Below are 7,482 nucleotides of genomic sequence, written 5' to 3' on the forward strand. Positions count from 1 at the left end.
TGTTTGTCTGTGGCCTATACCCTGACCCAGGGTGAAAAAGGCAATGATGATGATGATGATGATGATGATGATGATGATGATGATGATGATGATGATGATGATGATGATGATGATGATGATGATGATGATGATGATGATGATGATGATGATGATGATGATGATGATGATGATGATAATGATGATAAAAAGACGATGGATGATCTTTATAGACGACTAGCAACTATTTAGGCTAGAAAATAAGATTTCATCACTCTGAAGATAAGTTACACATTGAATGGATCCAATACATCTCGGAAGAATGGTTTCACACTTCCAATGACATTGTAACCAGCTTCTTTTGACATCACACTATTGTTCCATATGTCAAGTATTGTGACTGACTTGCTATAACTAATACTTGACGGAAGAATGAAACAAGCTATAGTCACAGTACACGGCCTTGTGATTCTATGAAAGGATAGCCTAGAGCCTAATCCATTTCTGGCAGTAGCTTGGGGACAGGGGCGTGGCTATATTGGTTGATTTTCGTGCCTGGCACGGCACCCAACTTTTAAAATGGATTACAGCATTTTAAAAAAAAGTCAAACTGAGAAATGGTATATACCGCCTCTTATTAATTTTGTAAGTCTTTTCTTTATTTTTTTTTTCTTTTTTTTTTCTATTTACAAAAAAAATTTAGTCATTGTCATTTAGTCATTTAGTCATTTAGTCATTTTCACTGATTCTGGCACCACCTTTTACTGTAAGCATGCCACGCCTCGCCATTGCTTCGCGACGGACTATGAGATTACAGATTCCACGATTGAACCTCAATTCTCACACACAGTCGTTTGACCTTCGTTCAATTCGATTCTGGAATGTTTTAACAAATTGCAGTTGAAGACCATGACCATGAACGTTTTAACTATTTACTTACTAATTATGTTCATTATTTTCCCAAAATGACATGCTTAACTTGCAGAAAACTAGATTTTTAAAAACTCAAACAATCTCTCTACAAAACAACTTTATGTTCGTATTGATTAAACAAAGATCATTCTTCAAAGTTTGTGATCTACAAAAAGATCTGAGTAAGAAAAGTTGTGTTAAGTGATTATTGTTAAATTTGCGATTGTTACCAATAGTTGGTTTGTAGTTTAAAGGAAGAAAAAGAAGGGGGGAAAATGAGCTTTTTTACAGAGCAAGATCCATTAAACTTGCTAATAGCAATTTACATCGGGTCCCTGGCCAATAGCAACACTTACCATGCAGGGCGAGACATATTACAGGGTTTTTTGTCGACATACAACGAGGAAGATACTCATTTAACACCTGAGTACGGGGAGAAAACTTGAGTAAAACACCTTTTCGAACTTTGGACCTTAAGATTAGAAGGTGAGTGTTGATCATAAAGCACGAATGAAGACTCATGGTTTTACTCGACCCCTCCGCCCTTTCTTCCTCTGTGCCGCCCTAGTCGTATAATTACGTCATGCCTTCGAGTGTTGATCATAAAGCACGAATGGTGACTCATGAGAGTGAATTTATTGACTTTAACACATGTATACGTCACAAATGAAATGGTAAGGATCGATTTAAAAAAAAGAACAGAGGGGAAATTATAATGGCACTCGTCATGTGGATGCAAGGTGTCTTGATCACCCGATTCGCTGTCGTCATCAAATAACTTTACACAGTTCCTCTCCACCTTCCCTCTTTTCACTTATATATTGCGCACCTTTTAGAAATATTTATTGTTCTATTTTAATTCGAGCTTCCTTGCAAAGGAACATACTATTTCCTGCCCATCAATGTTTTGATTATTCATCTTAACAACGCCACTACCACATTATCTCATTCATCTGTAGTGTTTCATTCATCCTGTTTGTTGATAAAGGGGAAACCCAAAATATCCATTTCATCTGTTTTCGTAATTGAATTTAAAGCTTACACTCAATTTCACATTGTTATTTATTTCTTCGTGCTTCGAGCAGCAACATTGACATGAACTATCTGTGTGAAATTGAGTGTAAGCTTCAATTTAATATACATTGTTATTTATGTCTTCGAGTTTCGAGCAGCAATATTTACATGAAATAACAATGTGAAATTGAATGTAAGCTTCAATTTAATATACATTGTTACCAATTTCTTCGAGCTTCGAGCAGCAACATTGACATGAACTAACTGTGTGAAATTGAGTGTAAGCTTTAATTTAATATACATTGTTATTTATTTCTTGGACCTGAGCTTCGAGCAGCAACATTTACACACATGTGTCGTCATGAAAAATAACGAGTGCTACCAGTCCGTCCTGGATTAGCGTTACATAAAGACAATGTACGCGTAATGACAAACCCTGCATTTGACAAATCAATATGACGTTAACCCACTCAACCCTTACACCGACTATATCCGCTGTTTACTCTGGTTACTTTTACCCCATGACTATTTATTACATTTTTCTGAGACAAATTATAGACGTAGTATTAGAGCTAATGTTTTTAGTTGTCACATGTTAATGGTAGTTGAATAAAAATATCTATGCCCATGCTAATTTTTAATACATTTTTTTTACAATTTTGAAAAGTAGCAAAAAATCTCTAGGACTGAGTGAGTTAAACGAAGTGTTCGTTTAAAGCATTTGCCAAATAAATATGACATTGCTCTCTCCTTACCGGCCATTTTCCGGATTTTCGCCAACATTTCACACCCAACCAATACAAAAATAGATTTATTTCACTCAAACACACAAGCTGTTTGATAGTTCTTGCTATACATTTTTTTTCTCTAAAAAACGAGATCTTCAACACAGTGTTAGTATAATTTTACTATATCAAACATTTTAGTTCAAATATTATTATGATGTACAAAAGAAATAAGAATGAGAAAAATTTTAGCTGCATTGTAACGATTGTGACGATTTTCATATGGGTGGTAAGGAGGCGGTTGAATGAAGTGTTCGTTTAATTAAGATCACACAAAATCACACCCAGCCGCACAAGAAGAAGACATAAAGTTGAACTTTTATATAGCGCAATATCCACTAAACGTGCTCAAAGCGCTTTACAGGGGATCCCTGGCCAACAGCAACCTTTAACATGTAGGACGGGACATGACCCCTGTTAGGCGATATTGCAATTTTTTTTCGGACGGAGACAATGCTGTTAACAGCCAGGTACTCATTTTACACAGGAGTACGGTGAGAAAATGTGAGTAAAGAGCCTTCTCCAAGGACTCAACTATGCACCGAGCGAGCGAGGCTCGAACCCAGGACCTTACGATCCGAAAGCGGATGTCATACCACTAGACCACATAGCCGCACAAGAAGACATACATTTTTCTTTCTTTCGTTTTTGTCTTTTTTTATTTTTGGTCGTTGTGAGGAAGGGTCAATTGACAGCACATTACCAGAATTAGTGAGTGTGAATCGCCCCAGATCGAGTGGTCTCTCACAGCTTTTTGGCACTTGGTCTGCTATGACCCTCTCCAATTGTTTCCGCCCCAGTGGATGTCCAAATAATATTATTCTATTGACCAAGCCGGTGACTGAATGACTGGCAAAAGACATGTTAGAAAGTACTGGCTTAGAGATGAGGCTGTTATGAAGAGGGGTAGGAGTTGTGAGGGGTGATTAACCCTCTCCTTACCACCTATTGGAAAATCCTCACATTTGTTACGATGCAACCGTCACTTTTCTCCTCCAGATTTCATTTCTTTTTGCTATAGCTATAAAAGTTTTACATTCTGTAATAGAAATTCATATTGTCGAACAACATTACGTATAGAATGTGCTTGTTGCTTTTCTGTTTGAGTAAAACATGTCTGTTTTTGTGCTGGATGGGTGTGAAGTTTTTGGGAAAATTCTGAAAATGGCTGGTATGGAGAGGGTTAAGGTGATTGGTTTACTCGACTTATTGTTTCTCATGTATTAAAAAATGCATAGATTTGAATAGTTCTCACCAAATTGTGACCCTTCGCCTCAAAACAGTATTGAGTCTGATTGGTTAAGATGTTGAAAATTGAATTTATAGACAGAAATATCAGACTTGTGTTGAGTTTGTATGTTTTATTGAGGAGAATGGATAACATATTTTATAGGGTGCTAATGCCAACAATTTATATTTTTGACCAGTTTAAACATTAAATTCGGCTTTTAAGCATCTAGTTCGTTCCGACATAATACCGTTTTGGGACGATGGGTCACAATTATCTCTGACAGATTATAAAAGCGCTTTGAGCACATTTAGTGGATATTGCCCTATATATTGAAACATTATTAGAAGCTGTTACCGCGCTTGTGTATGACCAAGTTGTTTCTGATCCATGTCGTTTAGCGAATCCTCGTGTTATCCGATATCTCGTTGGTCATGATTATATCCCAGTGTTTTTCTGCACTCTTCGAGCTCTCATCCAGGTCTGAATTAACAGCAAAATGTTACTTAATTGCTTTAGCATTTCTTTATCATCAAATCGCTTATTAGGGACAATGTCATAAATGCATAGTTAAAATAGAATTATATATATATATATATATATATATATATATATATATATATATATATATATATATATATATATATCATCAATATAGCATCGGAAGCATCAATTGGCACTTAACTTTCCTTAGATTTGTGTGAATTTGAAGTTTAAATTTGATAAAATAATAGGCCGAATAAGACATTTCCGGGTAAATGATCTTCAATATCTCGACATGCGAAAAACGGAGCTAGGGAGCCTTGGAAAACAACTCTTCACAATATATATATAAATATATATATATATATATATATATATATATATATATATATATATATATATATATATATAATATATATATTATAATATATATATATATTTGCAATGTATATATATATATATATATATATATATATATATAAACTTGTGCTTTTATATTTCACACTATCCAATGCTCTTAGCGCTTTATAATGGCTTCCTGACCATCAGCAACGCATAACGTTTTGAACGAGACCTGTCGCCTGTTATCGATATTACAATTTTTTTTCGGACTGACACGACGCTGTTAACGGCCAGGTACTCATTTTAAGGCTGATTACAGTGAATGAATGTGAGTAAAGGGCCTTTTCCAAGGACTCAACTATGCGTTGAGCGAGGCTTGAACCCAAGCCCTTCCGATCTGAAAGCGACTGTCGCACCACAAGGCCACATAGCTGTCAACTCTATCCTGTTGACAATGATAACAAATTTGAATTTTTGCGCTATGGCTTTAACATATCATTCATTTCTTAGGAATTGGACAGCTGTTGATCAATTTCTTCAACTATTTCGGTTGGTTTTATAAGAAGATTACTTCTCCTTTTACAAAAAATGACAGCTGACCAAAAATTGTCCATTTTTATTTTGGCATCGCCGTTATTATGGCGTATGATTTAAACGAAAACTTCGTTTAATGTCGAATTGATTTGCCAAATCCGGGTTTGTCATTACGCGTACATTGTCTTTATGTAACGCTAATCCAGGACGGACTGGTAACACTCGTTCTGTTTGATGACGACAGCGAATCGGGCGAGCAAGACACCTTTCAATTTACACGACGAGAGCCATTATATTTCCTCTGTTCTTTTTTGTTTGTTTGTTTCTATCCTTACCATTTCGTAGGTGACGAAAACATCCGTTAAAATCTATAAGTTCACCTCTCATGAGTCATGATTCGTGATTTATGATCAACACTTGAATGCATGACGTAATTATACAACTATGTGCGGCTATGTGGTCTAGTGGTTTGACACTCGCTTTCGGATCGGAAGGTCCTGGGTTCGAGCCTCGCGCTCGGCGCATAGTTGAGTCCTTGGAAAAGGATCTTTATTCACTTTCTCTCACCGTACTCAGGTGTAAAATGAGTACTTCGTCGTTAACAGCGTTTTCTTTGTCCGAAAAATTGTAGTATCGCCTAACATGTCCCGTCCTACATGTTAAATGTTGCTGTCGACCAGGGAGCCCATGTAATGCGCTTTGAGCACATTTAGTGGATATTGCGCTATATAAAGGTCATTTTTTTAGTTTTAGTTTTAGTTTTAACTAGGGCGACACAGAGGAAGAAACGGGGAGGGGTGGAGTCGAATAAAACCACGCCCAGCTCACGAGGTCAAGTCGAAATAGATGCAGATTCTAATTGATATTTTGTGTTTGAATTTGTTTGCCTTTCTCTTTCTTATTTTCTAGAATTCCTTGTTTTTTTGAATGGTGAGAAGTGGAATGAGAATGGGTGTAATAAAATTATCAAAAAATGTTCATTTTGGGTTATAAACATTAAATTTCAATATTTCTACACGACGCCAAGCTGGTGAACATCTTGGGTTAAAGCTTATGCTCAATACCAGATAAATGTACTGTAATCATATATATATATATATATATATATATATATATATTTATATATATATATATATATATATATATATATATATATATATAATATTGTTTAGAATAATCATGATCCGAGTTCAGGGGAGACAACTGTAAACGTTATTGCTGTATAATTTGATGTGTGTTTTTTTTTTTTTGGATTGTTTCCCTTGAACTTGGTATTTTGACCCGGAACTAGAGTGAGGCCGGCAGATGATGATGATGATGATGATGATGATGATGATGATGATGATGATGATGATGATATATTGTTGATTGTTGACGATTTTGGATAGATTGGCGATTGGGATTTTATTCGTCTTGTTTTGTTACTTTTATGTTGGTCAAAACAATAAAGTCATTTCAATAGCATACAACGGCACAGCTCGTTATTGACTATATTTTAGTACATATATAACATGTGTGTGTATGTGTGTATGTGTGTGTGTGTGTGTGTGTTTTCTCACCTTTATATAGACTTGATTCCTGGACTGATTTTTATCCCATACATAATTCGTCATAATCACTATATTAAATATTATATAAAATCCACTCAAATGAATCCACAACGGCCGTTTCGATACACAGGGCATCTCATCGGTTGGATCTTTGCTTGGAGAGAGGGTGAATCCATGGTATTCATTGTGAGTGCTATACTTACTTACTTACTTAATCCTCTTCGGGCCTTGAGGCACATAGGGCATCCACCAGACATCTCCATTTTTTGCAATCGGCTGCTTTTGCGGTGGCTGTATTCCATGACAGGCCTGTTAATTCTTTCTCCATGGTCCTTCGCCAGGTTTCTCTGGGTCTTCCCCGCTTTCTCTTCCCATCTGCTGTCCAGTACAAGGCTGTCTTGGGAAGTGACCCGTTTTCCATTCTGGCCACATGACCCAGCCACGGCCATCTTCTTCTTTTTATTTGGCTTTCAATGCTAGTGCAGTCAGCTTTCTTTAATAAATCCACTGTTCTTATGTGTTATGCGGTGCGTTAAAGAATATCTTTATGTACGTGCCGGTGGACTGTGGTATTGATGTTTGAGAAGGGAGGGTGGGGGGGGGGGGGGGGGGGGGAGAAGGGAGTCACATTGGGAGGGAAGGTATGATGGGAAGAGGG

Source organism: Berghia stephanieae, chromosome 13 (assembly GCF_034508935.2).
Source record: "Berghia stephanieae isolate SIO BIC M18660-M18661 chromosome 13, UCSD_Bste_1.3, whole genome shotgun sequence".
In the NCBI taxonomy this organism is placed as follows: domain Eukaryota; kingdom Metazoa; phylum Mollusca; class Gastropoda; order Nudibranchia; family Aeolidiidae; genus Berghia; species Berghia stephanieae.